The following is a 27,676-nucleotide window of genomic DNA, read 5'->3' as shown; positions in this document are numbered from 1 at the left end:
TTGTTCATGCGAGGTGGAGACACCGAATTAGTTCCATAGAGATGTCGAAGTGCAGTCTCAGACACCAACTTGACAATCCTGTGAGAAAATTGCTAAAAAACCACAAAAGAATCAATAAAATGGGAAATGGGTCCCATCGGGTGTGCCAAAATAAAGCAAGGGAAAAGATATGAAGGAAAAACCAATTAGTATCAATTCAAATAAACACATACGCTACATAAACATGTATGAAAAATACCATTATACCTTCCAAAGTCTTCTCTTGCTCCTTCAATAGAGCCTTTTATGAAGCAAAGAATGCACCCCTTCCTTGCTTGATTGGATTAGCTCTTGATTTGTATGTGGATTTCTCTCCACTACAACAACAAAGGACTTGGATATGATAGAGATGGATTAATAGGTTAAGTGTGGGATGATTTGGGCATTATGTAGATATGGTAGATGATTTGAGCTCTCAAAAGGCCAACATAAAATTACTTGGATGATGGAAGTGGAAATGAGGGGAGGAGACTCCAATTTATAGATTGGAGGTAGCCAAAATGGAGGGCCTATATTGGTTTGAAATGGAGGGTGGATATTTAAGAAAGGTGATGGAAAGGATTGAGAGGACAAGGTGTGGAGACTAAGAGATTTGCCATAAAGGAATTTCTTGTCTCCACACTCCTCAAGGTACATGGGGAAGAGATCCCTAGGCACATTGGAGGAATAAAAGGGAATTAAAAATTCCTTGGGAAGGGACAAGGGAATTAAAAATCCCCAAATAGAAGATTGAAAAGAAAGAATAACTTGGAGAAAAGGAGTTAAAATTCCTTGGGCAGAGAGGGCATGGGAATGTTCAAAGGATTTGGAATCCATTGACATGACCAAAGTAGGTGCATTTAAGGTTTGGAAGATGGAGGGGACAAACCATTTATAGAAAATGGTTGACTTGCTCCTAATATTGAGGATTAGGGTTGTGAAAATGATTAACAAAGGCGAGTAGATGGGTTAATGAGGGATTAGAGTGCAAGTGGGAAAGTTAGGAGGATGTGACATGAGAGAGAATGAATGGAGGAATATAAAATTAGAGGATAATGTTAATCATGGTTCTAAAATAATTAATTACGCTAAGTGAGGATTAGAAGAAGTGATTTGTAGGAATCACGCGGTTAAGTTAATTAATTAAAATTAATTAACTAAGAAGAATTTTAAAAGAATTAATGATTTGGATGACTTTAGAAGAGTAGAAAATAATTATTTTATTTGATAAATTAACTATTGGACTATTTGATTTAATTAATTTTCAGAAGAATAAGGATAAACATAATTAAATTAATTAATTATGTAGAAAGGATAAATTAATTAAATATTTAATTTAATTAATTTAGACATATACACCTCTTGGAACCTTCTTCGAACTTATTTTGAGAAGACTCTCAAAATTCATATGTCCCAACCTTTTATGCCATAGGCAGCTTTCATTCTTTTGACTCATGAGACATTTGGATCCATTCCTTTCCTTAAGCTTGTTAAGTATGTATAAATTTCCATCTTTTCTATGTGCATTAGCAATTACCATTCTATTTTTATTGATATCACATCCTTTCTTGTGGAATACCACATTGTATCTACCATCACACATTTGATTGAAACTAAGCAAATTGTGTTTGAGCCCTTCAACATAGAAGACATTTTGTGTTGTTATCTAATTGAACCTTTTCCAACTATGGTAGCAGTGTCATTTTATCCAAAATTTACCATTCCTTTGCAAGCTTCTTTTAATGAGTGAAATTTACTTGTCACCTATCATATGATTTGAGAAGGCGTTGTCAACATACCAAGTACCATTATCATCTTGTGCATGAAACACAACCTTAACAAGAAGAGACTTCTCTACATTTTGCTCTTCCTTCTTCACCTTTCATTCCCTTTTAGTTTCTTTCTTCTAATATATTTTAGGTTTAGTTTTCTTTTCTCCATGAGTATTCATTTTCTTATATTGTTTGGGAAACTTAATACCACTTTTACAAAAATTTCTATATGACCAAGACTGTTACATTTATAACATATTATAGTGAAATTAGAAAGAGGTGCAAATGGATTTTGACTCGAGAACATATTTTTTCTCATCTTAAGTCTACAATCTACTATCTTATGACCAAACTTATTACAAAAGAAACCATAGCTAGGAAAAGAGTGATTGAACCTAAATGCTTGTTGTTTCTTGGCAAGACATGATCTTGTGGATCTTCTCTTCTTATTGACAACATTAATGAATCCCTCAATTTCCTTGTTTTCATAGTTCTTGTCAGTTGTCATATCCTCATTTTCTACAATTGATGCGATCTTCTCTTCATCTTTCCCTTTGTCTTTAGATTAAACAAAGAAAACACTAATTTTGTCTTTGCATTTCTTCTTATCTGTTATAGTATTGTTAGAACATTGTCCCTTCTCATGGCCTAGCCCAGCCAATATATTATACTTTTGTTGTTTACTCAACATGTTATCCAAGGCTTCAATGCTTTTGTCATATTTCCTTAGACATACTATCCTAGCCTTGAGTAGCTCACATTCATTCTTTTTCTTTGGCCTGCAATTTTTCAATCAGAACATCCTCTATCTTCTTTGCTTCTTCAATTTAAATTCTAAGACTGATGATTAGTGTTTCAAATTCTTCAACCTTCTTTTTTATATTTTTGATGAACTTCACTCTTACATGGTCTAGTTCATTCAAGGCAGAAATGAGCTCTCCTTCCAAATCGACCTCAACTTCTTCTTCTTTATTGGATCTATTTGATTCATTATCATTCTTTTCATTCTCAATCTCAACAATTTCCATGAATAAGTAATCTTCCTTTCCAGGTTCTGTGACATCTTCATCATCACTTTTAGCATCTAAGGTACCACTATCTTCTTTGGAATATAGACTCTTTTGGTTTTTTCCCTTTTTGTACTTAGGAATTTTTTATTGATCTTTGTTCTCCTTTTTGTTTCTACATTGGGATGCATAATGTCCTACTTTACCACATTTAGGACATTTGAATGGTAATTTTCCTTCGTACTTACCTAATATTCTTCTTAATATCCTTACAAAGTTGGCCTCTTCATGTTCAATATCAAAATATTCCACCGGACATTACAAGAGAAACCATAGCCAGGTAAAGAGTGATTGAACCTGAATGCTTGTTGTTGCCTGGTAGGAGGTGATCTTGTGGATTTTCTCTTCTTACTGACAACATTAATGAATCCATCAGTTTCCTTATTTTCAAATTTCTTGTGAACATATCCTCCTTTTCCGCAACTAATTGGATCTTCTCTTCGTCTTTCCTTTTGTCCTCAGATTGTACAAAGACAACACTAATTTTTTCTTTGTATTTCTTCTTATCTGTTATAGTATTGTTAGAACATTGTCCCTTCTCATAGCCTAGCCCAACCAAGATATTAGACTTTTGTTGTTTACTCAACATGTTATCCAAGGCTTCAATGATTTTGTCATATTTCCTTAGACATATTATCCTATCCTCGAGTAGCTCACATTCTTTTTCTTTGGCCTGCATTTTTTTTGTCAAAACATCCTCTATCTTCTTTGCTTCTTCAATTTTAGTTTCAAGACTAATTATTAGTATTTCAAATTCTTCAACCTTCTTTATGTATTTTTGATGAACTTTTCTCTTGCATGGTCTATTTCATTCAAGGCAAAAATGTTCTCTCCTTCCAAATCGACCTCAACTTCTTCTTCTTCATCGGATCTATTTGATTCATTATCATTCTTTTTAGTCTAAATCTCAACAATTTCCATGAATAATTAATTTTTTTTTCTAGGTTCTGTGACATCTTCAGCATCACTTTCAAAATCTGAGGTATCACTATCTTCTTTGGAATATAGGCTCTTTTGGTCCTTTCCCTTTTTGTACTTAGGAATTTTTTATTGATTTTTGTTCTTCTTTTTGTTTCTACATTGTGATGTATAATGTCCTACTTTACCACATTCAAGACATTTGAATGGTAATTTTCCTTTGTACTTACCTAATCCTCTTCTTAATCTCCTTACAAAGTTGGCCTCTTCATGGTCAATATCATAATCTTCCACCAAACTTATTAAAAGAGAAATAGTAGCCAGGAAAAGAGTGATTGAACCTAAATGTTTGTTGTTTCCTGGAAGGAGACGATCTTGTAGATCTTCTCTTCTTACCAACAACATTAATGACTACCTTAGTTTCCTTATTTTCATATTTCTTGTCAACTGTCATATCCTCTTTTTCTACAACTGATTGGATCTTCTCTTCATCTTTCTTTTTGTCTTCTTATTGTACAAAGACAATACTAATTTTTTCCTTGCATTTCTTCTTATATGTTATAGTACTGTTATAACATTGTCCCTTCTCAAGGCCTAGCCCAACCAATATATTAGACTTTCATTGTTTACTCAACATGTTATCCAAGTCTTCAATGCTTTTGTCATATTTACTTAGAAATACTATCTTGGCCTCAAGTAGCTCATATTCTTTTCTTTGGCCTGCAATTTTTTTGTCAAAACATCCTCTATCTTCTTTGCTTCTTCAATGTTAGTTCTAAGATTGATGATTAATGTTTCAGATTCTTCAACCTTCTTTTAGTATTTTTGATGAACTTCTCTCTTACATGGTCTAGTTCATTCAAGGAAGAAATGAGCTCTCCTTACAAATCTACCTCAACTTCTTCTTCTCCATCGGATCTATTTGATTCATTATCATTCTTTTCAATCTCAATCTCATCAATTTCCATGAATAAGTAATCTTTGTTTCTAGGTTCTATCACATCTTTAATATCACTTTCAACATATGAGGTACCACTATCTTCTTTGGAATATAGACTCTTTTGGTTCTTTCCCTTTTTTGTACTTAGGAATTTTTTATTATTTTTCGTTCTCCTTTTTGTTTCTACATTAGGATGCATAATTTCCTACTTTACCACATTCAAGAAATTTAAATGGTAATTTTCCTTTGTACTTACCTGATTCTCTTCTTAATCTCCTTACAAAGTTGGCCTCTTCATGGTCAACTTCTCTCTTTGATGTATCACCTTTTCCTATTCTCATTTCATATGTAGAAAGAGATCCAAACAATTCATCCATAGAATTTTTTTTGAAGTCTTTAGCTTCTTCTATAGTAGATACTTTTGAGTCATACCTGGTAGGTAGAGATGTTAACACCTTCTTCACAATAACAACATTCTTAACTTCTTCACTAAGTCCTTTGATATCAATGACAACTTCATCCACTCTGAAAAAAATATTCCACAATTCATTCTTCTTCCTTCATCTTCAATCCCTCAAATTGATCTCTATAAGTCTGCAATTTTTCTTTCTTAATTATTTCATTAGCTTCATAGATAAGTTTTTCCCAGATTGACATTGCAATTTATAGTGCATTACCTTGACAAATTCGGATTTTGATAGTTCGTGCAATATGGCATTCTTTTCTTTTGCATTGTTCTCATACTCCTTCTTCTCAACTGGATTAGATGGAAAATTGGTAGGTGTATACACAACCACAATTGGCTGCCAAATATCAAATCCAAGAGAATAAATGTAGGATTTCATTATGATCTTCCAGAAAGAATAGTCTATTCCATTGAATAGTGGTGCCTTGTTAGATGAATTTTCTTCACTACCAGCTATGTGTTCAAGACCAAGATCTACCTTGAGCAGTTAAGCTTGTACCAAGGAACCTGGCTCTGATACCAATTGTTAAACACACAAATACATTGAGAAGGGGGGTTGAATCAATGTAATCTTTAAATACATCTAAAAACACTTTTTAGCATTCATAATTAATTAACCATATAATGTAGAAGAATGTGAAGATCAATAACATAACACACATCATTAGGATATACATGGAAAATCCAAGATGGGAAAAACTAGGGTGAGAAAATGTTGCTTGGAGGTACTATCCAAATCTAGCCTCACAAATTATGTATCAACTGTTTATAATTAATTTTAAGGCACCAACCTTTAGGAGACACTAATCTCCCAAAATTTATCCAAAGGAGCACCAACCCCCTACACTTTATGGACACCAATCCAAAGCAACAACAACCCCCTACACTAGATTACTTCATAATTTGGGACACCAATCCCTTTACAACATTCAAGACTACAATCTTGATGAAATAATAAAATTAATTAAAATGAACCTTTGTAGTTCTACTCTGCCTCTTCAAAAATTTGGTTCACACCCTTTCAACTCTGCAACTCTCCTTTCTTTGCTGCTTAGATTGATAAAAAAATATCTGCTCTCACTTTATTTTGCCTCTCTACAACTTATAGATCTGTCTTCTCATTACCAACAACTACATTTGTATTGATTTTCATTCTATTTGTATGCTTTGTATTAATCTCCAAAAAGTCAGTCAATACCACATCATAGATCATACAAGCAGCTAATTTTATCATTCTCATTCAATATGATCTGTACATCTTTCTATGCTTGCATTAGGATCATTCATTAATTTGGTTTGCACTTTGTTCTTATCATCACAACATTGAGAATCGATCCCATTTTATAACTATCCAATTTCATTAAATAGATAGTTGTCTAAGTTGACTTGTGCAAGTTCCTAGAATGTTGTGTTATCACACTAAAACAAGTTCCTCTAAACCCTTTAAATCTAGACTGTTGATCCACTTGATTTGACCCAAAATATTTGGTCATTGTTGCCACCATGGTGGTTCCACGTGCCACATCATTTTATAGCTCGTTGAAACTCCCCGAGTCTTCTTCTATATGTCACATCAAAGAGTCATGTTTCAATTTACCTTAACCATCAGGAACACATGGCATTGGGTCGCAACATCGTGACCTGACATTTTCTTACATCATCAAACCTTGTGAAGCTATGCTTTGTTCATTTCTTCTAGCTCTATGGGTCATAGCACAACACGTGGTAGCAAGTTGCTTCATCGTAAGCCTTTCTCGATGTCATGTGATGGTGTGATTTGAGTGACACATGGCAGTCTCTCACCACTTCATAGGATTACTTTCCAATGTTATCTCCAAGCCATGAGGTTACGACGTAGCATATTCTATGATCCTTCACGATTAGATTGCAAGGTCACAAGTCATATTGACAGTTATCCCTAATTTTCATGATCATGCACCTAACAGTCTATCATAGTCTTCTCCGATGGTCTGTCCTGACCACTATGAACATGTGCCTGAATAATTCATGGTCCATCATAACATCATAGCTATCCCTAGCAATCTGCCTTGACAGTCGCAAACTTGCACCTAACACTTCATGGCACCTCAACACTCACTCCAAGTTGAGTGGTAAAAATCATATGAGTCATTTCTCACTTAAACCACACTCACCGGTCTATATAAGAACTCGATACTACCACCACGCTACCAATGTGGGATAAATGGTCAAAACCATTACATGCATAGGTCAGTTCCTTCTATGTATGCTCTATCTATTCTACCCAAAGATGCACATCAACTCTGTGTTAGTTAGCCTCTCAAAGACTTTTATGTTTCTCCCTATCATGTCGGCCCATCTTAGTACTTATTCCTTCTTTCATTACATATTCTTTTGAAATAAATGACAAGATTGTTAGACCGAAATCAATAATATATATATGATGTTTGGTGTGAATAAGATGTAGTAGTAGTAATATGGGGTGATATGTGACAGAAGATCTGATGAAGTGTGCAAAATATATTTATTGAGCCTAATTGGAACCATACTCCATGAATGTTTAAGATGTAACTATAACAATTATTTTTGTATATATTTCTAGGTAGTAATCCCTCCAACAATGAGCCTTATCTAGGTAGTGAGCTCTTTGGTAGTGAGCCATACAGTTTCCTTTCTTTTACTACAATTAATTATGTTATGTGGGTGGTTATTTAAAGGTTTTAATTTAGTTAAAGGAATATTGATTCATCCCCCCCCCCCCCTCTCAGTATCTCATATGTTTAGCAATTGGTATTAGAGCCTTGTCATTTGAATGAGCCTAACAACTTAAAGGAGATCTTGGAGGTTGAACATATGGTACCTAAGTTTGTTCAAGAAGAATGCCTAGGAGAATGTCAACTTGACAGAAATGAAGAACTTAAGGCAGCTCTTGAAGATCTTGAAAATATAGAAAATGAAAACAAAGATCTTAAAGAAAACTTAAAAGAAGCAAATGAATGCATCAGGAAGTTGAGGGAATAGATCAAGAAATTTCAAGAAAGACACAATGTGGACAAAAAAGAATTAAAATGAGAAAGTGATATGATTGTGAATCTGAAGACCCAGATTGAAGAAGAGAAAAAGACTAAGGATTTTTTAAATGACATAATTGAAGGAAAAATAGAGAAGTAATATCCCTAAGATCAGATCTGGAGAAAACAAAGAATTAGGAAGAAAAATTTAGAATGAGTACAACAAAGCTTGATGAGATGTTAGCTATACAAAAGAATCTGAAAGACAAGAGTAGATTAGGATTTAAAATTGATGAATGCTCACATCAAAAAACCAAAGACAAAATCAAAGCTAGTTTAGTTGAAAAAGACAAAACCTATTCAACCCGCTAAAGAAAAGCAAGTCTAAAATAAAAAAGGAAAACCCCTGTCAGGTAGCCAAATGGTCAAAGGTACTTTTTCTTTACTGGTTATTGTTTTTCATGCAATAAATTTTGACATAAAACCATAGAATGTGGAAACAAGATGAATCAAAATGTCAGATCATTTTCTAGTCAGTGTTTTGCTTGCAAAAAGTTCAATCACAAGGCTAGTCAGTGCAGAAGGCATATTATGAACAACTTGTTGGAAACAATGCAATAAACTATGAGGGGGGGTGAATCAGTTTGCATAAAAACTTACTACAACTTAAACCACAAAGCAAATTTAATAATTAATAGTTATAGAATGAAACAACACCACATCAATAACACACATAACACCAAGATTTTTTACATGGATAACCTGGTTAAGGAAAAAACCATGGTGGGAACCTACCTACAATGAGATAATACCCTGTTAGGAGTAAGTGTGAATATTACAATGGGAAATGCAGGTGCATTTAGGCACACTGCCTAGAGCTCACTACTTAAATAAGAAACCCATAAAGGCTACCCTTTTAGGGAAGGCTCACTGACTTACAAAAACATTTGGACAACAATCCAGATTACATGAACTATGAAAATAGCATCTATATATGCCTGAGTATAGTTCTGGTTAAGCACATAGACTACTCTACAACATTTCTCTTCTTCTCCACACTTCCGAAAGATCAAATCACTTTTTCGCACATCCAACTCGATCATACACATTCTCAAAGATCACAGACATTCACAGACATATATCTTACATGATTATTATATTTATTTATACAAACCCTCAACCTATAAAATATAGGTCGGCCAAACCCTTAATAAAAATTACAAAATAATAACCTCACACGCTATAATAATACATGCAGACCAAAACAATATCAGCTAAGACATCATCTAGACCCAAATCAATACCACAAACATGCAACACCTCCAATAATTATGCCTCAATCATCCGCAACATGCTACAACCACCAAGAATGTCACATAACATGAAGAACACCACTAGACAAAGAAAATCTTCAATAACACGCACAATAATCAATACAAACTACTAATACACATAGAACATGATCTAGAGATATTCACAAGCAACATTAATTACACCATAACAACCGCAACAACTCGGATTAAGAGAATCATCATCATCTCTCTACCAGAGCTCAAGAACATCAATATAACTAACTGTCAGCTTGAAAGATTAGCTTGTGGATTTCCAAATCACGAACCAATCAAATTGAGGAAACACATCAATGTCCATAATACATCCCACACATTTGCAACTAGATATATAGGAATTCCGAAGCAATACAGAGCACAAACCAAAATACCAAATAACATGAACAATTGAATAACATATTCAATACCAGATCTTAGAACTCGATCAAAACATCATGTGGACCCCTGCAAATGGGAATGAACCATCTACAGGCAACATACCACAAACCCTTTAAACCTCACAGCTCATCTGCAACACACAAGCTAAACCAACTCATCCAATCTAACTACAACACTAGAACACAAAAGAATATACATAAATTTTTCCAACAATCTCCCCATATGTTGAAATCAATGATGACATATCAGACAATGTCCAACAACCTCCCCCTTTGGCATTGATGGAAACATACGAATGTTAAAAACAATCAATGCAAAGAAAGAAATCAACTCATAACACAATCTCCCTCAAAATCACAAGGATCACCTCCCCCTTAGATAGGCAACTCAAATTTCAAAATGTGCTACTCTCTTACAGATTTTTTCACATGCTTCTCTCCCCCTTTGACATCAATGACAAAGGCTCAGGAATCACAATTTTCTCCCCCTTTGAACTAGCTTCACAAATATGAACATCTAAACCACCAACACTAACATTGACTACTCCCCCTAAGTAGAAGGCTCACTCATCAATCTGGAGCATGAAATATCTCTGTGAAGTTCACCGAACTGATGCAAATCCATGCATCTTAGTTCTCATTAGGAGGGGAAATTACCCCTAACTTCTCTCTGAGACACTCAAAAGTATCTTTAGGAAAAGGCTTTGTAAAGACATTTGCAATATGTTCCTTTGTAGATACTACAGTGTCCTAAATTGTGCCCGATGCATTTATGATGAATCCATGATCAAAATTATGTTATTTTAGCATCATGGGCTTAAAGGATGAAGTGGCTTGAAATGAATCAAAATAACCTTTGGGCCTACTTTTTGATGGATGTCAACGTGATGCGAGGATGTCTATGCACTGTGATAACGTCCTGAAAAGCTGACCACATCTCGAATCTAGCAGAGATTCAAACATTGGCTGACGAGTGTCTTTTGGCTCGCATTTCACTGTAATGGTTCTTCGTGCCCCTTTTGGGTTTCAGAACCCTTCCTTGCTCATTTGGAAGGGTTCCCAACTTGAGTTCTTGGCTCTTGGCTTTCATTGTGCTCTCAATATTTCACTACTCTCTTTATCCTCTTAGACATACATTCTACCAATATCAAGTTAAAGTCATCTTTTGGTGGCTTCTTACCAACAAAGTGATCAACTGAGCTTCGTCACTCTCACAATTCCAAATACGAGGGGTTTGGCTCCATGCTCAGTATCTCTCTCTTTTACCAATTTCTTTTACATGCAATGAGTCCTTTGCATTGTTAAATATTTATTTCCAACATTCCAATATTCCAATATTTCAATACTTTTCAATATTTATTGCATGCAATAGGAGTTAGCTTCTTTTAAATTAAGTTTAGTTTCCATTTGCATTTACTTTCTAGTTTACCAAGTTCCAATTAATTTTTCCAATCTATCTATCTGTGGCAGTGGAAACACCTAAATGGGGGTCTGACTGAGGCATGCCCTTATACAACCCCAACAATTTTTCCCATCTCAATGTGTGCAGGTGATGAACAGGTTTCGTGTGCAGGAGACCATTTGCAGGTTATTTTCTAGACTTTTCCCTTGTGGGCATGATTGGCATAACTGATGTAGATCAAGAATGGTGACTAAACCGATAAAGGACTGTTTGTGATGGCAAGTCCTTCTCCTAAGAGAGTTAAGTCCATTAATGGAAAACCTTTCAAAGGAGAAGCTTCTAATTTATACACTAGATTAATGCAATCCAAGCAACCATCCTATAATACTATTCCTCACACATATAACACTCGGGATAGCAAACAAGTTCCTAAACCGCCTCAAACTTCTCTACCTCCTTCTCAAATTGTCCTTCCTAAAGCACCTTTGCTGGTGGACAAGTGACCAAGTGATTATGATCTTCTCAAGCAACTTTAGGTTACTCCATCTAAGATATCACTTTGGGATTTGCTTCAAACCACCTCGATGTATCAAGGTATGCTGCAAGAAGCTTTGCAAAAGATTTTTCTACCTTCCTCTGCAAGACCGGTTGATGTGAATGTGCTGATGGAACATAATCGTACAGATTCAATGAATAATACCTTTTATCCACATGAACTCCCACCTCTTGAAGTGAGGAATTTAGCAGATCCATTAATGATCATTGTTCATGTGAATGATGTTGGTTTAGATGAACGCTTATTGACAGAGATTCAACACTAAATGTTTGTGGTTTAGACTTGTTACCAAAGATCAAGGTGGACCCAAATTCTTTGGTAGCCTCCTTGTTCATTTGAGGTTTTGATAATAGTGGTAAGACCATTGTAGGGTTTGTCATACCATCCTTGAAGGTTGGACCGGTTACTATTCCAACCCTTGTGCATGTTATGCTAGGCCCTTCATCATACAATCTTATTTTAGGTAGACCATGGCTACATGCTTTGGGAGTTGTTTTGTCTATATTTCATGGATATGTGAAGTTTGTGGCTAATAATTAGGTTGTCATAGTTAAAGCTGATCCTAAGGCTATGCAGTTATGTCAAATAGTTGTGGTCAGTCAGGCCTCTATCACACCTTCCTTTCAAAATTATGTGCCCACCTTGTCTTCTTCAATTGTGACCTCTGCTTTTGTCTTATCCCCTAAAAAAGAAGAGTGTGAGAAGGAAGAATTCACTAAGGAAGTCATTAAAAAGGAGAGATCACCTAAGAAGCAGGATTATTCAAAAGAAAAATCCCCAAAGGTAGATACTCTTAAGGTGAAAATGTTGGAGTCTAAACCTATAAAACCTTCCTCGGCTAAATCACCTTCAAAAGTAAATGCATGCTTGGGTGACGATTAGGGCTCTTTAGATTTCACCGACTCTCATGTTGGTGAGTATAAAGTAGATCTCGTCCACTTAATCTTTCCTAAGATTGCATTCACCTCGGCTACAGAAGATATTATGCATCTATAAAACTAAGTGATTCTTATCATGTTGATCACCTTTTCTATATGAAATCACCATCATTCAAAGAATTGCAAAACATCTATGGTCCTTCATACAAGTTGGTATCTTAGCTTGGGTATAATGGGAAGGGTTGTGGACCTAATGAATAAGGTATTTGGATTCCTCTAGAGCTTGAACCTCATCACCACAACACTAGACTAGGGTACCGTCACACAGGCCGAAAGGGGAAACCATGGTTAACTGTTAACATGATTTCAGTCGATCCCCTTCCTTTAAATATTGTTCATCAAGAACTCATTGATGATGGTGTATCATCTAATGGAATTCCCTTGGATCTTTTCCCTTTGGAAGAATCCTTGAAGGAATTTCTAGGTGCATACGATGGGTTGCCCCCTTATCATCATAAACGTCGATTTCCATACTTCTTGAATGCTCGGGTGTATTTTGGAGAATTCATTCTGTGGGGGCATCACTATCTCACAATAGAGAACAAATGTCTATCCCTCATTCAAAAGACCATAGTGCACTCCTTAGTGGAGAAACTACTAACATCATCATGAGCGATAAGGTCATAAAGGTGGGAAAATGCTTAACTTCTGAAGAATTCAAAGAATATTCCAATTTGCTGCATTAATTCCCTAACATCTTCACTTGGTCTTATGAGGATATGCCTAGCATCAATGAGTCCATTGTGGTAAATAATATTGTTCTTAGTCTTGATGCTAAGCCAGTTAAGCAAAAGATTCGAAAGATGAATCCTAAGGTGGGTTTATTAGTCAGGGTCGAGATAGAGAAGCTCCTAAAAGCTAGCTTTATCTGCCCCATCTACTATTCACCCTAGATCTCAAACATTGTCCTAGTAAGTAAACCCAATGGTCGTATCCATATTTGCATTGATTTTTGGGATGTGAACAAAGCTTCCCTCAAGGATGACTTTCCTCTCCCAAATATTGATATGATCATGGATTCAACCATGGGGTATGCTTTGCTCTCATTCATGGATGGCTTCTGGAGTTATAACTAGATCCATATCAAACCAGAAGATCAATATAAAATCGCCTTTACAACCCCTTAGGGAACTTTTTTCTATGTCGTCATGTCGTTTGGGTTGAAGAATGCAGGAACAACCTATCAATGAGCCATGACCTTGATATTCCATGATTTCATCCATAAGGTCTTAGAATATTATGTTGATGACATCTTGGTAAAATCCTTAGCACGTGAAATGCACATTGAAAATATCTGTCTAGTCTTTGAAAGACTTTGGTTGTATAAAATGAGACCGAATCCTCTTAAGTGTGTCTTCGGTGTTGACGCCAGGAAGCTTCTAGGATTCATTGTCTCCCACTGAGGAATCGAAATAGACATGGATAAGATTGATGTTATTGTAGAAATACCTCCACCTAAGAATATCTCTTAGCTTCATAGTTTGTAGGGGAAAATCCAGGCCATTCGTTGGTTTGTGGCGCAATTGGTTGATCGTGTTAGAGTAATCGGGTCTTTACTTGATTAATTAAATGACATTTGTTTAATTAATTAAGTTCCCCTTTATCTCTTTTACACTTAAGCTAACATTAGGTGCATAGTAATTAATTTTTTTATTAATTATTAGGTGCAAGCCTAGGGTTTTCCCTTTTAGGGTTTCTTGACCTATTAGAGGTTAATTCTTTTCTTTGTATCATTATTCTATTACACATTTTTGTGAATATAGAGCTCTCATCTTTTTGAGCATTTTTTGTGTATTTGGTTTTTCTCTATTGCTTCCTTGCTTCTCCTTGTAACAGGTTTATTCAACTTGCAGAGATCATTTGGGCTCCTGTGGTGTTGTATTTCTCAACTCTCACATGGTATCAGAGCTTCATATTTGCAGCTACTTGTTCTTGTTTTGAGTTTTTTGCATTGGAAGCAGATCTGGGGTTTTTCAGAAGTTTTTTTTGTGCACCTAGGGATAGGCCTTTTACTGAGCACTTTGGGCCTAAACAGACCTCACCATCGTGCTTAGAAGGCCCAAAAACCCTTATGGTCATATAAAACGTGGCCACTTTCGACACCTGAGCCTTTGGGGGTATTTTTTTGTTCTGTACCAGGTTGTACGACCCTGACATGCAGTTTGAGAAAAAAAAGTTTAATTTTTTTTGCCTTTTTAAGGCATGCAGGCCAAAATTTGATTTTTTGAAAAAAATAAAAAACAAAAAATAAAAAAAATCACATCGACAAAGTTTTTTACAAAAAAATCAAAATTTTTGGGGTATTTTTGGTCCCTATCGACTTGACAGTCCGACCGCCGGCCTTATCAGAGCAGGGGCCCCACGCTGGCCCCTAACCATTGTAGCCCTGCCCGTTGGCCACCTTCCCACCACCGCAGCCTCTCCTCCACCTCTCCACCATCGAAGCGCCACCTCTGCCTGACCATGCCACCAGTCAGCCACCGTTGCCCCTCTCTCTTTCCTTTGAAGGGGGGTTTTTTTTTTTCATCATATCTTGAGAATACAGAGTCGTTTTTCCGAAAAAAAATAGGCATCGGAAAGCTAGTTTTGATCCGGACCTCATGGTATTGGAATTTTTTACCAATTTTGCTGTTTCATTGTACTTTTTTCCAGTCAAAGTGGGGTCTCTTTTCTGCACTTCCAGGGTCGTAGAATGAGTAAATGGACTCCATTTTTCAAAAATGAATAGGTGCTAGAAAGCTATCAGCATGCTCTATTCAGATATGTGATCTTGTTTCTCAGATTTTTACAGGTACATGAGATTTCAGTTTGAATTTTTTTTGCTTATGCACTACTTCCTTTTCATCAGTTGTACTAGGGTTTGGATTTATCTCTTGTGGGGGGGTGTTTTTCTCGCTTTCTATCATTTATATTAGAAATATAGAACACCAAATCTCTCAAAACAAACAAACCGCTCTGAATCTTCTGTCTATTCTGAAAGATCACATAATAAATAAAAAAACACAAGCAAATACGTACCCTTCCTTTTACATGATTGTTGAAGAAAGATACCCACTTCAAATGGAATGTGGAATGTCAAAAGGCATTTGATTCCATCAAGGATTTCATGCCCAAACTTTTGGACAAAAATGCAACAACAATTTTTTTTTTAAACAACACTAAATACTAGAGGTTCTATGATCAAAAGATGTGATAACTAATTTTGTTTACACTAAAGGATAACTCATGTGTTAATAAGAATGGGTTCCTAAAGATAATTTATTTAACTCAATAATTATAATGTTTACATTTCTGACACTGAAATTTTTTTACCCTAAGAAGTCATCACAACTTTATTAATTAATTAATTAATTAATTTACCCAAATAAATCTTCAATTTTTAACCAAGAGATAATAATCATCCCTAATAGTGTTAATTACTTTCGATACTAATAAAATAAATGTTAATAAATATTCCATTGAAATCATAAATAATTAATTGAGCCAATGTGGATAATGTTTTTTTTATTCATCTATTAAAATTAACTAAATCAAATATAATAATTTCCTAGCCAATAACTTCACATTAAGATCGAAATAAATCCCTCTTTAAATATTACATTTTGAATATTTAATATTCAACTACCAAATACCCCTTTAGCCTAAAAATAATCATTATACTTTCTTTAATACTATCCATTAATAGATTTAATAAAAAGAAATTAAACCAATACATATATATATATATATATAGTTCAACCGATGAAAAACCCATTATTAAAATATTTTAAGAAAATTAACTATATATATATATATATATATATATATATATATATATATATATATATATATATATATATATATATATATATATATATATATATATATATATATATATATATATATTTATGCATTTTAAGCTATTCTCCCAATATCCAATTAAAAACAAAATAACCACCTTAAACAATTAACTTTAAGTTAAATGGGGCTTTCCCATATTATTATTGTATTTCTCTTTTCTCTCTTTTTTATATTAAACCCTAACTAGGGTTTACTTTTCTTTTACATCATTATATCTTTTTACCTTATGCTTCCTTTGTTTATTTACTTACCCTAACCCAAAATTGGGTTAGGGTTTCATTTCTTACTATCTTTCTTTTTTCTCTTTTTGAGTGTGTGTGTGTGCAGGGTGTGAAGGCTCGGCCAAAGGGCACGACAAACCAAGGCATGGTGGAGGCGAGAGGCTACTAGGCATAGAGGGGATTCAATAACACGTAGAGGGGGAGGCTGTGGGCTCCAACCCATAGTGTGGCCGAGGTCATGCCTGTGGGTCGTGGCCCATTGTGGCGGTTGAAGCCGCCCTTGTGGGTCACGACCCACAGTGCATCCAGAGCCCCTCTATGGGTTCCAACCCACAGTGTCGCAAGGCATGAAGCCTCTGCATCAAATTTTTTTGCAATTTTTTTTTTGTATAAATATATATACATATGTATATATATGTATATATATGTATATATATACATGTATATATATACATGTATATATATATATGTATATGTATATATACATATACATGTATATATATATATATACACATGTATATATACATATACATATACATGTACATGTATACATATATATACATATACATGTACATGTATACATATATATACATATACATGTACATACATATATATATATATATACATGTACATATATATATATATATATACATGTACATATATATATATATATATACATGTACATATATATATATATATATACATGTACATATATATATATATATATATATATATATATATATATATATATATATATATATATATATATATATATATATATGACTTGTATCTATGTATATATTTTATATGAACCAGATTTGTGAATAAATGTTTATTCATATTCATGCCTAGATTTTAACTTCACTGTATTTATTTATTTTTTAAATGTAGCTTATAAATTTGTATATCTATTTTTTTTTAAAACAACAGCTTAGTTTAAAGGAAGAGAATTATATATATATATATATATATATATATATATATATATATATATATATATATATATATATATATATATATATATATATATATATATATATATATGCAACATTCCATTAACTGAGAGTAGGTTATTTTATGATCAGAATAGATTGTTCAAAAACATGTAGTTTTTTTGAAATAAGAATGCATAGATTTAATATTTCCTCTAAAATGTGTATTTCTAGATTTATAAATTTAATAGTAATATTTTAATTTATAGCAGCATTTATCTGTCTAATTTCTTATTTATCCATTCTAACAGCAAGATGCAAATATGGAATAAGATTAAGACTAACTCTAAGAAGTATATATATATTTTTGTTTAATATATAATCAGAAATTAACATTTCTTTTCTATTAATAGCTATACAACTAACATAACACATTGCAGAAAAAGGTAAGAATAAATAAATGATTTGACTTAAATATTTATCAACTATTTTTCATTTTAACATGCATTTCTTTTCAATAGATAATAAAGAAAAAAACAAGATTACCATTCCTACTCTATTTCAAAGTAATAAATAACTATATAGGAATAAACTCAAATGATTCTTTGATTTCTTTGCAATGAATTTACTCAAGTAAATATACATTTTTTGATTCACTTACACAACAATAAGAAAGTTACAAACTCAAGCCTCTTCATTTCTACAAAAATGAGGACTTGTCAAAATAAATGTTTCTTTGAATGCCCAAAGCATTAAATAGGAAACTTGCATAAGCTTGACTTTACTCCATCCTTTATTCCCAAAACAAACCTACAAATAAAGTTTGTAGGTTGTGACCATGGAGGCTCACCTCCCAACCTAGGCTTACATGAAGCCACCTCCAAGCTAGGAGAACCAAGGCTAAATGGGTTACACACATCTCAAACACAAAAACAAGAAGAAACTCAACAACACTTGAACTCCCAACCCAAGGATAAACAATGTCACCAAGTGACTATTTTTTTTTGTGGGGTGAAGATGGACCAAGTACCTAGAGGAGATTTGCAAGAAGGAGAAACCAATTCCTTTACAAGGCTACCAAAGTAAGACCATCACAAGTCACATACTTGCCCCAAAATACCCTTATGTCCCCCATGGCATACAAGCCCATATCTCCCCTTATGACCCCCTTTGCATTAACACAAAAATATTGCAGCAAGGGCCCCATAACCCTTGTGTATCTCTCTCTTCTAAGAAGAGAGTCTCTACACTCTTAGGCTATCAAGCAACCCTTCACCCCAAGGCTAGTTTACCCTCCCAAGGGTGAGTATGGCCTTGAAACACCCAAAATACATAAACCATACAACACATAAAAAGAATACAAGGAAGAACTCCAAAACTGAACTTCTCAATCTACATAAACAACAAGCAAAATGCACATACAATCTTTCCTTCACAATGACAATAAAATGCAATATGCAAGGAAGAAATATTACCAACCTTAATCCTACAAATGGAATGAGCAAAGTTCGAAGGAGAGCTGCCTGATCCATTATTCTTTTTCTTTCCAAAGTTTAGAAATGCAACTCTAAAACCAAAACTTCCAACAAGAATTCCAAGTCTCCAAAACTAGAGAGTGGGTGATCAAAATCCTAAGTTTGAATCCCTTCTCTAAGTAGATTCTTCTCACACTAGATTTCATAGGTTGGTCTTCCCAACCTCTTACAGGCTCTCTAAAAAAGGCAACTAAAAAAGGTAAAAGAAAATGGGGAAGAGCAACTATCACTCAATTGGAAGGTTGTCTAACCTAGGAGAAATCCTCAAAAGTTGAATTTCGTCCATCTTGGAAAACTCAACTTTTAAAGTGACTTGACAGTCACATGTGAGTGGTCACATGGTTAAAACTGACCTTTACCCATAGGTATAACATATGGACCTTTAAAAATACCCCTAACCTAACCTTGGGAGTTAGTTTAACCCTCTAGAAACTCACCTAAAGTTCACCTACGGGTCAAACTTGAGTTGACCTTTCTAATGGCTCTCTATCCAAGACTCTTTTGGGACCACAGTACGATATTTTGAAAAATGCATTGGTTATATAAATTCCCTCCAAGGGACATGTCATTGCCAACTCACTTCACAACACAAGTGTCAAGTGACACCATAAAAATACACAATACTTAAATACACATGGCAATGTCCCTTTTTGGAATTAACAAATTTAACAAATTGAATTTAAACACACATTACACACGAGGTGTTATCTCTCCAAATAGACAACCCTTGGCTTCAAAAATGCACATAGGTTTAGCTTGATTCTTCGAATAGTTTCCATGGTCACATGGATTAGTTTTCCTGCACAACTCACTTTGCACATTAGTAATCCCAAATAATCACATGCAATATTATTATATGAAAAGGATACAATTCACACACTTTGCATACAATTTAAATCATAACAATCAAATACCAATTATCCATTAAAATCCACATAAAATAATTTACTCAATGGCATCATCATAATCATCATGAAATTTAATCATTCGTAAGGCATGCATCCATAATTTCTAACATCATAAATAAAGTACTACAAATCAGAAATAAATGACATACACCAATCAATGTTATCCAATCACTGGATCAAATAGAATCTATATCCATAATGCATCAAAATAAAGTGTCAATAATAGGTCCAACATGAAAAATAACCACAATGCTATGACGGCTTGGGGTAGGGCCTCACAAAGGATTACTTAGCTAATCCTCCTATCCTAATTCCAACTATGTCTGATAGACCTTTCTTCTTGTATATTTCAGCCTCATCTCATGCTTTAGCGGCATTATTAGCCCAATGCAATGATGAAGGTTAGGAAAGAGCAGTTAATTACATCAGCCACACTTTGATAGATTATGAAACCTGATATTCTGCTATGGAAAAAAAGTGCTTAGCTCTTGTCTTCACGACTCAAAAGATTAGACACTATATCCTCCATGAAGAAATGCAAGTCATTGCTAAAGATGATATCCTTAAGCACCTCTTCACAAAGGCTGATCTCTCAGGAAGGTTGGCCAAGTGGGTGATGTTGCTCTCTGAGTTTGACCTAAATTCCATAACTCAGAAATCAATCAAAGGGTAGGTCATTGTCGATCAGTTGGCTGATACTCCCTCAACCAAGCCTTTTCCTACCTTAAACCTCTTCCCCAATGAGGATTTTTTGATCATTTACCAGGACTCCATATGGGACATGTATTTTGAGGGATCAAGGTGTCAAACTAGCTTAGGTGTAGGTGTGGCTTTTATCTCACCTGAAGGAAAGCCAATTCCTCTTTCTTTCTGTTTAGAATTCCATTGTATCAATAATATCACCGAGTATGAAGCTTTGATTGCAAGACTCTGTGCCATGATTTCCATGGGAGTAAAGAACATCCACATCCATGGAGATTCTGAACTTATTGTAAACCAAGTGACAAGTGCCTATCATGTTAAGTAGTTGAATTTGTCTTAGTATAAGGATTTAGTATTGACCATATTGAAGCAATTTTCTACTTACACTATTGATAGCATCTCATAAAGGGAAAATCGTCATGTAGATGCAGTGACAAGCATTTCCTCCCTTATAGGCCCCGATTTTGGTCAGGATGAATACTGCTTTATGGTACAAGTCTTCCACTCTCCAACCGTATCTGATCAAACTCAATTCGATAACCTCATGTGTGCCCATGTTGGCTTGAGAGAATGGTTCGCACACATTTTTAACTATTTAAAAATTGGAAGTTTTCTTGATGACGCCAGCAAAAGTTTGTGTGTGCGGATTCAAAAGCTGGCCAACCGTTATATTCTCTTATCTGACGTGCTTTATAGGAGATCATACAATGGTCTTCTTTTGTGATGTCTAAAAAAAGACATGATCTCCCTTTCTCTTCAAGAAGCTCATTTAGGATCTGGAGGTGGGCATTTTGGAGTAAAGTCTTTGGTACACAAACTGATCCAGATGGGGTTATTGGCATTTGAATGAACCAGTAAATGATTGATTAGTGAATGTGATAAAGAGATTGAGATTCATTTTTTATGACTAAGTTTTGTGTTGTCATATATGGAAACAATGTTTTTGTTGTCATCTAAGTCTTGGAAGCCAACCGATAAGGTATAACCGGTACAGACGATAGTTTACCAATGAACCAGTAATTAGGATCTCAACCAGTAAATTGAGAAAGAGTTGCATTCTATCAACCGGTATAGGTGATTCATAAAAAGTTGGATGATGCGGTTTTATAGCATTGATGGAGACAAGCATTTGGAGCTATGTTCATAACCACATTGGTAGATTCAACTGGACAAGAGATATTTGATGTATGGAGAAAACAAACTGGTAGAACACTTAACCGGTAGTGATATAGTCACTCAAATCAGTAAAATGAAATAGGTTTTATTTTGTTATGTCGGTGGCTGACATAAGTAAAGCGTGCGATGTAAGTTTGTCTAGATTCATTGAACCTAGGAAATTGTTCCAAGGTTGTAGCCGACTAAATGTAAATGTTTATAAAAAGTGTGATGAGGTATCAAGTTGGTATGTGTATAAATAAGTATGTGTGTGAGATCAAAGGCAAAAGGCGAAGTTGATTGTGTGGTGTTTTGTGAATCTTTGTATTGATGTGTTATTGATGTTTTGAGGAACTGAAGTGGGTCTTATCTGATACAGAGGTTTTATATGAAGATGATTTGAAATGTTGTTTCCTTAACAATTTGCAGCAGTAAAATCCCTTAACTGGGTAGGTCCTAATAGGCCTTAACTTGTAAATCCCCTAACAGGGTAGTTCTATATCATAGTGTTAAATCCTCTTGTGAGGTTGATCCTAATAGGTCATAGCTCCTAACAGGGCTTATCATTTAAATCCCTTAATCAAGTGACTCCTAGTCAGGTCTGCTCCTAACAGAGCATATTTGTAAGACCTTAACCGATCAAGATTTCTATTTTGCGGATAGTGAATCCTATGGGTATTAACTCACACCATGTTTTTTCCCTTTTGGGTTTCCATGTATAATCTCTTGTGCTATGTGGAATTTGTTTTATTGGGAATTAGATGTGGTAATATTCCTCTTATGCTTGATAATTTTTAAAGTGTTTAAGTTGGTGATCAGATTCATATTGTTTTTGCTTGCACTGATTCACCCCCCCTCTCAGTGCCTTATAAGTTCATTAGGGGTACTATTGGAAAATGATGGAACAAGATTCTTTTTATTTTGTCAAAAAGTGTCCTCAATGTCAACAACATAGAAACTTGATTTGAGCCCCTACACAAGAGCTCTGTAATCAGGTCTCTCCATGGCCTTTCCAGAATTGGGGATTGGAAATCATTGGCAAGATATCTCCTCCCTCGTCTAAAGGTCATATATTTATTATCACCACTACAAATTACTTCACGAAGTGGGTCGAGGCAGTCTCGTTAAGATCGACCACCACTAATGTGATTTGTGGCTTCATCATAGATAACATCATTTTTTGATTTGGCTTGCCTGCTACCCTTATTTCTGACAATGGTACACCTTTTAAGAACAAGGAGGTTAAGAAGTTTCTTGAAAAAATTCACATTCAGCACCATTTTTCTATACTTTACTACCCACCATATAATGGTCAAGTGGAAGCATCTAACAAAACCATTGAACAAATCTTACACAAGACCATCACTAAACATGGTAAATATTGACATTTGTAGTTAATCTACACGTTATGGGCCTATAACATGAGTGTTCGCACGGCTATCGGAATGATGCCCTACAACCTCATGTATGGTGTAAACGCTATTATGCCTCTTGAATTGGAGATTCCCTATTATGGGTCTCCTTAAAGGGGGTTATCAATGATGATTCCTATCACACTCTTCATCTAAATCAGCTTGAATTATTGGATGAGCATCGCTTAATGGCCCTTCAACATCTTCAAGTTTATCAAAAGTCTCTATCCAAACAGTATAACCAAAGTGTGTTGCCTTGAACCTTTAAGAAAGGTGACCTGGTTCTTTATGAAAACCAGAGAAATGTTAATGTGTCGCCTGACCAAAAAGGGGAATTTAGCCCGAATTGGTTAGGTCCATACAGTATCACTTATGTTTATGGTTTTGGTGCCTATGGTATATCCTCCATGATGGTACTCCTCTTAAAGAGCCAATCAATGTCACACACCTACATAGATACTATGTATAGTATGTGTCTCGCACCTGATGCCTCAATTCCTATGGGGTGAGGGACCACATCCTGATGCATATCCTTCATCGACATGACATCCCTTTTTTGTGTTATGAAGTGGCTATACATTGTTACATCCATGTGTGTGTGTGTGTGTGTGTGTGTGTGTGTGTGTGTGCATGTACGTGTGTCATATATATAGATCATCATAAAATTTAATCATATATACAAATATATGTAAATTAAATCATGATAAGCATCTAAATCTACATCATCCATCATCTAATTATGTAATATAACAACGTCATCCATCAATGAAAACACAAGATAGAACCACAATATCGAATCTTGTATATGTATATGTGTTTGTGTGTGTGTGTGTGTGTGTCAATGTATTATATTAGTGTACAAGTATCGCATCACTACAAAAACACGTGATGTTGATAGACTTATAAAGCACTGAGAGGGGGGTGTGAATCAGTGACAACAAAAATAATACCACTTTAAGCACTGACCGGTTGAGATACTTAACAAGTTTACTAAACACTATGCATGCAATCCAAAATGATATTAAAGCATCCACAATAAGTAAAACATCCACCATAATACAAGTGTTTATATGTGGAAAACCCAAATGGGAAAAACCATGGTGAGATGGGACTCACAAGTTAATTATCTGCGGTAATAGATAACTGACCGGTTAAGGTCTACAAAAGTGCTCTACTAGGAGCGAATCCTGTTAAAGATCCCAAAGATTTGTTAGGAGCTATACCCTATTAAAGGTAATACCCTATTAGGAGCAACCTTAGTAGATGATTTCAGAATCCAAACTAATGGATCACCTTGTTAAAGGATTTGTACAATGAAGCATGTTAGAGCTTACCTGGTTAGGGGATTTGACTATTGTAGTGATTAGAAAACAACAGGTGGTGTGATCTAAAATAAGCACAACTTGCTTGAATAGACCCTCTTCTGTGCACTCAAAATTGCATCACCAACATATTTTGTAATGCCTTCAACAACTTAACACTTCTATCTTCACATCAAATCATCTCATAAGAAATAGTTCATCATAATTTTATTATATAGACATTTAGATTTCATGCTGGCTTAGAAATCCTATCACAATTTCCTAGGTGGAGTGTATCTGGACAATATAACATAACTCATCACAAATTATCACCAAAATTTGTTGATTAAGGGTAACTCATCACAACCAGTGATACCTCATCACACAATCAATGAATACCGGTTGGAACACCGATACCGGTTATAGTTAACCACTATCAACATGTAAACCGATTGTCCTCCATTGCTTCTTTGATGGTCTCCGTTGAATCTTAAGTTGGTATCAAGTCATTCCTACATATTCTAGTTGTCTACATGTACCGGTTGACACTCTCTAAACCATCATAAACTAAACATCCAATATCGGTTGCAATACAAGTAATTTTAGAAGTAATACCAGTAGACAATGTGAACATATGTATGTGTGTACATGTTTCATCAATGACAACACATGAAGTCATTCATTACAATCATTATCAAGCCAACAATCTCACCCTTTGGCATTGATGGAAACACTTAGAAAATTTTACAACTTTTACAACTAAGTGTGCTTACAAAAATTGTACAAACATAATTCTACTCCTACTCCCCCTTAACAATACATACAAAATTTTCACAACACACATACATATTTCTACTCCCCCTTTGACAACAATGCCAAATTGAAAAGTAAAATACATATATATAAATAGAAAAAATTTAATCAAAAGTTTACATATACAAAATGTAAGTTTGTATTAAGGAGTGTTCAATTCAATTTTCAAGAATATATTACTAAAAGTAAGCTTCATTTGAGAAAAATTATTTTCCCATGTTTCCAGTAAAGTGTCACTAATCTCTATGGTAGTCATGACCTATGCAGAAAATGATTCCATTGCATCAACTGTACTCATCTCTGGAGTAGCTAAAACCACTTCTACATTTTTATAAGCTCATTGCAAGATGTCCACCTTCGGTCTCAATAAGTTCTTTAACTCCTTCAGGGATTGGAGTCTCTTTGCCTTTTCAAAATCATACAAATCTAACTGAGTTTGCAAATCATCAACAGATTTGCCAAAAGCTAAGATTGAATCCTATAAAGGTATGTAGGCATTCCATATCTTTTCCAGTTCTGGTTTTGTCTTTGTTTACTTCTTAACTAAATCAACATAGAAAAATGAAACATTAGATGTGTAGGCTATAATTTTGCCTCCTCTCTCAATAGCTTTTCTCAAAAGATCTTTGTTCAGGGATAAAGCAATTTTCCCTGTATCAATATCTTTCATTATTTGTTCTCGTCTTTTCTTCTTGTAGTTTTTCTCAGCCATAGTCTAAGCTATTTCCTCAAGGGACTTGAGTTGGTCAGAAGCATCAACAACCAACTGGCCAAGCTTGTTAATAGGATTTGACAAGTTCCCTATAGCATTCTCCGGTAGAAGACTTGACAAAATCTCCATAGCAGTTTGGATGGTTTCAGCTTCCTTCCTCTGTTCCTTAAGCCTCTTCTTATGTGCTCAGGATTGCATCACAGTTGTAATCTACAATAATTCTAATGCCCTCATATTGTCAACATCTATAGGCCCTTTGATGCCAAATGAGTCATCATCATCATTATTCTACTGCTTGACTAATTCATTTTCTGGTTCAACAGATTTCTCCTTCTCAGTTTTCTCTTCCTCTTGTTCTTTCTCCTTTTCCTATTCAGAGGACTTGTTTGCAACTTTTGCAATAGGTTTCTCCTGAGTAGCTTGTGAAACTGGTGGAAGTTGTGATTTCACTGGTTGATCTTTTACCAGTGGGGGTGGAATATCCACACTTGGTTGAGTTGTCGGTATATCCATTGCATTAACTTGTGAATCAGTAATAACTGGTGGCTGCATATCTAGTTCAATAATGTTCCCAGATAGATCAATGGTATCCTGTATGTCATCAACAAAGATCACTAGTTGGGAAGTAGTGTCATCCTTTTTCTTGATAGGATAGACAATATCTACTTGCACTATTTCTTCCTCATCCATCTCTGATCATACTTCAGGCTCAATTTTCTCATCATTTTAAGACTTCGAATGCTTATGCATCCGTTGAACGTTTTGAGCTATTTGATGAGTTTCAACTTCAACAGATTGAGCTTTCCCATTTAATAAGTTCATTCTTCTTGCCTTAGAAATAAACTATCCTTTGTAATTATCAAGTAAGGCAAACAATTCATCTCTAGATAATTCAGGAAAATATTGAATAAATACATTATCAATAATTTCTTGATCTTTGTCAACAACAATTTGCCACTTATTTGCAAGAATAGAGTACAAAGAATTATAAATATCATCTTTAAGGTCCCGAGGTAATTGATTGTATTGAAATAAATAGTTGATTACCTTTTGAACAATTTGTTTCTTCTGGTCTTTATCAAATGAATCGAAACATTTTTTGACATTATCAAATCTATTCCTCCCTAATGTTTTCAATGTCTTGTCAAAGTTAGTCATAGGCTTGTAAGATAGGACATTAATAGGAACACTTGCCTTTGGCACTTCTTCTACTGGTTTAGCTACTTTACTAGTTTGTTTCATTTTCTTGGGTTCCTCCTCAGTATCAGTATCATCAGATTCTGCTTGAAGAATTAGTAGCATTCACCTTGGGTACTTGTTCCTTTTTGACTTGGACACTTCATGTTACTCTT

The sequence above is a fragment of the Cryptomeria japonica genome, chromosome 1, assembly GCF_030272615.1.
Source record: "Cryptomeria japonica chromosome 1, Sugi_1.0, whole genome shotgun sequence".
Classification (NCBI taxonomy): domain Eukaryota; kingdom Viridiplantae; phylum Streptophyta; class Pinopsida; order Cupressales; family Cupressaceae; genus Cryptomeria; species Cryptomeria japonica.
The sequence above is the reverse complement of the archived record's forward strand: the minus strand, read 5'-3'. Positions refer to the sequence as shown.